The sequence below is a fragment of the Rhipicephalus microplus genome, chromosome X (assembly GCF_043290135.1).
Source record: "Rhipicephalus microplus isolate Deutch F79 chromosome X, USDA_Rmic, whole genome shotgun sequence".
Taxonomy (NCBI): Eukaryota; Metazoa; Arthropoda; class Arachnida; order Ixodida; family Ixodidae; genus Rhipicephalus; species Rhipicephalus microplus.
Window position 1 is genome coordinate 363408408 of NC_134710.1, and position 6857 is coordinate 363415264.

The following is a 6857-nucleotide window of genomic DNA, read 5'->3' on the forward strand; positions in this document are numbered from 1 at the left end:
TAATTACCCCGGTTAGCACGAAGGCACTGCAGCAGGAGGTTACAATATTGAGAGAAAAGCATCTTCCTTTATACTGCACACTTGTTCATTAAATAAGACATGCCATTCTCTACTGGAATCAACAAAAATGAATTAGCATAAAAATACATCTTGTACGGTACTCTAGATTTTTGAAACTATGATCATTTTGCGATGAAATATAATAGGGACCATGAAGGTAATTTTCTCTTCAATTGCCGGTTTTACCATGAAAGATTTTGTACAAAAGCTTTAGCCGTAGTTTTTTTCGACGCGACGAGAGTAATTCTTATCATAACTAATTGTTTATATTGGTGCAACTGTCGTTTCTTGAGTACAGATATAGGACAAACCTTGCAGCTCTATTTTGTATTTTTCGAGTCTGTCACTTAGGTACTTTGCCAGGGGTCCCCGCAGCACAAGCGTATTTAGGCATAGCTCGAGTTTATATTAAGTACGCCGTTCATTTTAAGTATGACAGCGCATATCTCAGGTTGCGCTGTATAAAATTTACTGACTTGGTGGCCTTCGCAAGAATTGAGTTAACGTGTGCATTATACGAACAGTCGGTTTAAAAAGTTACACCTATATATTTATAATGAGGTTTTTTTGTTAGTATACTTTTGCAGATTACATATACTAAAGCTAAGTTGTTGTTTTTATGTGTGAAAGTAGCGTGAATGCATTTATGGGCATTTATTGTCATTTTCTACCTTCGACACTATTCTTAAGTGCGCGATAAGTCACTTTGAAGCAGGGCGACGTATCTGTCGTTTCTAATTTTTCTCTACAAGACACAGTCATCTGCAAACAACCGTATATTATAATCAATTCCTGAGCAAATGCCATTTATATATATTAAAAGTAAAAGTGGTCTAAGGACTGAGCCCTGTGGCACTCCTCAAGTGATGTTTACAAAGCACAATTTTTGCCATTTATAGTATACACTGTTGGCGGCCTGAAAGGGAATTTTCTATCCACATCACAACTTCACGATGAGTGTTTAGTGTGGCATGCTTACTTAAAAGAAAAGAGTGCGATACGGTGTCGAAAGTTCTTAGGAAGTCTAGGAAAAGGCAATCAATTTGTCCATGATTGTTAATTTCAGATACTAAGTCATGTTAAAATTTAATTATTTGCGTTGTACAAGATAAGCGTTTACAAAACCCATGTTGAGACGTCAGAAAGCTGTTTGTCGATAAATTATACAGGATATGCTCTATTACCTTGCAGGGTATGGACGTAAGTGAAATAGGTCTATAGCTGATTACGCCTCGCTTGGACCCATTTTTATGAATAAGAACTGTATGTACAATTTTTCAGTCATCTAGAAGGGCACTGGAGGACAAAGACTATGTGTAAATTATGTGCAGGTAAAGAACAATTGACTGAGCACACTGCATTAAGACTCGAGGTGAAATTCCGTCTGGTCCAACCGCCTGATTATCACTAAGTTTGTTGAGTATTCTATTGAAACTTAACTCTACTGATTAAATTTTCGGCATGGAACTTGGGCATTGCGAAGCACTAGAACTATAGTTAGGCAAGTGTACGGGAAAAAAAGTCGTTTAAACATGTAGCTTTCTCAGTGTCGTCTAATATCTCCTCACTATTGAATACATTTTTGGCCACTGCCGAGATGTCTGCTCCATGGCCCTTTATATATTGCCAGGGCGCCTATGAATTAGTTTTTATTCTGTTTCCAAGTTTTTCGAAATCTTGCCGCTTAGCCTCCTTTATATCAAGCTTGAACTCTCGAGTCGCGTCACTCAAGCTTTCAAAGTGACGGTGGCATTTAGTCGTTTTGCATTTTAAATATATGCGCCTTCTTTTGCTTACTATTCTTAAGATACGCGCTGTCGTCCATAGTTTATTTCCCTTTTCAAGTCTACCGCGTTTCATACTGGGAATGTAGGTTTCAGTAAGCTTTTGATATTTTGTTTAAACTTATCTCATAATCTTTGTACGTCACAGACAACTGAGAAACATTCAGAAAGCGGCATATAATGGAGAAGCTTCCTTGATATGCAAGCCTAATCCCCTTTGTCTAATAGGTACACCGTTGTTGTCTCCTGTTTGTTCGCTTTTCTATTTCTAATGGCGACGACAGCATGGCGGTTACTTATACCTGTTACGACACTTACTGAAATCACTGTATGTGGCGAAATGCAAAAAATAAAGTCAAATGTGTTGTTGCCTCGTGTTGGAGCAGAAACACATTGGATTAACCCGTAAGCATCTATATTATGCTTTATTTCAAGGTTTAAAATTCCCCGCGGCTAGGTTCCTGGGCTCAAATTTTGTTACACGTTAAAGAACCCCAGGTGCTCGAAGTTTCTGGAGCCCTCCACTACGGCTTCTCTCATAATCATATGGGGGTTTTGGGGCGCTAAACCCCACATATCATACCATCATAGGATTGCCCCCGCTGTCATTTCACAAGTTCTGTCACACTAAGATAAATTAGGCAAGGTAAAGTCTCCCGCCAACATGAACGCGTGACAAGGAGATTCCAAAATTATTTCATGAATATGTTGTAACGTGATTACGGACGAGTTTAGAGACCGATGGAAAGTACCTGCTATGAACGAGGAATTTTCTCGCATAGTAACTTTGCACCACGCCGATTTTTCTTCTTCATGACCTATATCTAATTCTAATGAATTTAAAAAGTAACGAACTAACAGAAAAAACTCCCTCGCCGGCGTGAGATCTATCTGTTCGATAAGCAGTAAAGTCTTTCGGAAACACTTCGCCATCTCTAATCGAAGGGTCCAGCCATCATTCAGTTCTGTATACTAGATTAGCTTTCACAGAATTGATAAGAGCCGCGACTTCATCAACTTTACTCACGAAGCTTCTGCAGTTCACTGTCAGTGTAACGAGATGTTGAATTTGACGCCCCCTTTTTCCAGTCAAGGGTCTTTTTTTTGCAATTTGAACAACTTCTCTTTTTTTTCTTTGATCCACCTCTATGTTTTACCATACCCCATTAACCTATAAAACTTCTGGTGGCCTAGTGGATAAGGTACTCGGCTGCTGACGCGCAGAGCGCGGGATCAAATCGTGGCTGCAGCGGCAACATTTTTGTTGGAGGTAAAGATGCTGTACGCCCGTGTGCTCAGATTTGGGTGCACGTTTAAGAACTCCAGGTGGTCGAAATATCCGGAGCCCTCTACTACGGTGTCTCTCATAATCATATGGTGGTTTTGGGACGTTAAACCCCACATATCAATCAAAACTATGAAACTTGAACCTAGCGCGATGTTTCTCATTCAAATTGTTGGTTTTGACTTATTCCCAAAGTCTTCTCCGAATATGCCTTGTTTTTGGTACATATTATTGCTCAACACTGTGCGCCCTTCCCTTGAATTTCTTAGCTTCGGAAAGAACACGGCACTTCTCTTAGTAGGATGCAATGTTGGCGATTATAGGCCTGTTTGTTGATGCATTATTGCAAACTATACGATGTACTCATTCCACTGACTGCAATTCTAATATCATATTTTCTTTGCAGACGCTTTTGATCAATAGTTCAGACAGTTGCCATGTTTCTGATTCAGAATCACTGACCCCATAAAACACCAGGTTCTTTCTCCGGCTTCTATGTTCCGATATGACGCTCCTGTCGTGCAGCTTCTTAACTTCTTTTCTTATTATCTTATTGGTTCTTTCTTGGTCGCTTAATTGTTTTTTCAGCGTGGTAATTTGACGATATGGTGCTCGTAGTTTGCCGTTCATTTCTGCCATCATTTCTTCATGCTCCATCGTTCTCTCTCATGAGGATGCGTGTAATTTACAAATTTCGCATTTTTTGTGTAAAGATACACGACAAGTGGTCGTCAAGGTCGATTTCTTCTTTCACAATTTTTCTAACCTTGTGGACATTTGGTGTGTCGTACAATGCGTGGACGTCCAAGGCGGCTTTAGTCTTTTGTATTGAATCAGCAATAAATAAACAAATAAATCAATACATCCATATTCCAATCAATGAATGAACCAACCAATGAATCAACCAAGAGATCGCTGATTCACTAGGCCAAAACAGGCAGACGTTTCATCGCACAAAGAACAATAATAATGACAAGATAAGGAATCTCTGTCATTACGATCATAAGGGACGCGGTAATATACTTGCCACGGGTGCCGGCCTATCTAGTTACGCCACAGCGTGAACGTAGGTGTAAATTCACGTGAAATAACCCGAGATGATCGAAAGTTCAGGCACCCTTCTCTGCCGCAACAAAGAGATAAACTATGCCCCAAAGGGCTTCAGCACATGCATGGTGTAGCCTGTGGGGCATAGTTTTTCTGGTCCAGTCCCCCTATACGGCGCTCCTCATTAACGTATCGTAGTTTCGGCACGTGAATCTGCAGCAATGTTTCCTAATAGTGCGTCATGTCCTGCACAACTGTGACTGCGCACATATTAGCACGCATATAAAAAGGAGCTTTTATTTCAATAAAGTCAGTTGCAAGCTGAGGCTGTATTCTTTCTCCATTGTTTTTTTTCGTCTATGTAGATTGCGTCCTTAATATTTGTTCGTTGCTGAAGATTAAGTTGCTTGTTTTTTTACTAAAGCAGTGCACCCAGAATTTTTTCTTTAGTGCTGGTTCATCGTTTGGAAACAGAGCAAGTAATCTTCAGACGTCTTATTATTCCTTATTACGGAAGCCATTATTTTAACAACAAAAGGGGAACAAAGGGTCTAGTTCAGTTCACTGTGGCACCACAAAGGTAATTTGTCTTGGATTCAAGGAAAGCACCAGGAAAGCTATTTGTAGCCTAATTTAGCGTAAGTATTACGCATTATAATATTACACTCTGGCGAGCAATGACAGAACCAGCACAAAGCTTGTGTTGCCAACTTGACGTTTTCTTTTGTTTAGTTTTTTTCTAGATGAGCAATATTCTCTGCTTCGGAATGCAGTGGCGCTTTTGGTCTTTACGATAGGCAGTTTTAAGATAACATGCGCCACGCTTTGAATTAGCATTGCTCACCACTGCGCATGTGTCATACGATAAGCTTTAGTGGCTTCAAATTGAGTGGCCGAAATAGCGGGCAATCACAAGGACCGCAAAGAAAACAGTGTTCTAAAACTCCCTACGTACTTCTTTTCAGAAGTAAAGCCATCCTCGGTGATTGCGGACAGAACACCACAGTACAGTGATAGAAAAAATTTAGCAGTTACATATGCGCAATCTTATGCTTCAAAATTGTTAAATAATACATTACAAGAACGCTCAAGTGCCTTGACGACCGGGCATATAGCTCAGAAGCCACAAACCTCAACTCAAATCAAATATAATGACGTAATGATATTTTATTTCCACCATGTACAATATACAGATGAAGGACAACGAAAAAAAGCTGCCGAAAACCGGCTTGACTAGTCCGTAGCCTAAACCAATCTATAGCACGTAGCCAACATCAAAGAAAAACAGTTCACAAACGAAAACATGGAAATGTGTGGAAACTCATTCAAGGCCATGCAACGCTAAAAAGCTTCGAGACATCTAGATGGTGCGTTTGAAGCTTCTAGAAGCTGTGGTGTGATAACGGGCTCGCTGGCGACCTTATTGAATGCTTAGCAGCTTGGGACATGGCCGTTGACTCACTTACATAAGCGTGGAAAGGATGTATTAGGCGTTACGTACTGGAGGCCTCAAGTCCTCATAGGAAGAAGACAGGGGAGAGTCTAGTCCTGGTATGCGTACGGGTGCTTTTAGTGTATACGTCATGAATGGTATCACACGATCCCAGTCTTAGTAATTGGAAGCGACTTACATTGTAGCAAATCTCTTGATGTTCAAATAAACATTTCTGCAGAACCATTCATTTCATGATGTTAAGATGCACTGGCCCGGTGAAAAACCTTGCATTTCTCTTGACTTGACGACATTCGACAGAAACACACCTCCTTCAGTCAATGAGCACCTTGCGCACTGCGCCAACCTGTACAATGACGTCATGTAAATAAGAGGGAACATATAATAACTTTATTAAAAATAGTAGAAGTGTAACGTCCCAAAACAACCATATGATTATGCAAGACACCGTAGTGAAGTGATTCAATGATTTAGACTACCTGATGTTCTTTACGTGTGCCTAAAACTAAGCACATGGACCTCAAGCCTTCTCGCTTTCACCGAAAATTCGACCGCCACAGTCGTAGTTTCTACATTGAGCCAAACTTTAAAATCACACCATGTTATTTCGTGGTACCAATTCTCAGACGCGGAGGCCATATTTACATTGACGCAATCTGCTAGAATCCCGTGTGCTCAGATTTAGAAACATGTTAACCACACATCGTCTAACTATCGAGCCTTCTACTACGGTATCTCTCACATTCAAATAACGTTTTTGGACGCAAAACCACCAACAATGATTATAAGAAGTCAAGCCACTTTCTGTGCAGCAAAAAAAAAAAGGCGAAGTATTGAAGAAATCTTGAAAACCACGAGGATGACAAGTTAGCCTGTGCGACACGTTAAAAGTAACCTAGATCTCGAAATTGCGAAAATGCTATCATTGAACTGTTGAGTCATTAAATGTATAACAACCACTTCAAGATCAGCCATCGGCCGAGCCTTTCGACATGGTAAAAATTTGCTCAGCTTTCACCGAGTTGTGCAAGGCCGGGGCGTAGCAGAGTTAGTCGGCACTGGCTTTTCTGCAGGCTTTACTAGACACACGGTCACTCACCCGCTGATGCACAAATTTTTCACATGATCGCATTGTGATTCAGGTAGATTGGCTACACTCTTAATCTGGATCCACATAAGATTCTCTTAGTAGCTGGAACTTTTTTACAAAAAAGTTCCAGTTATGTGT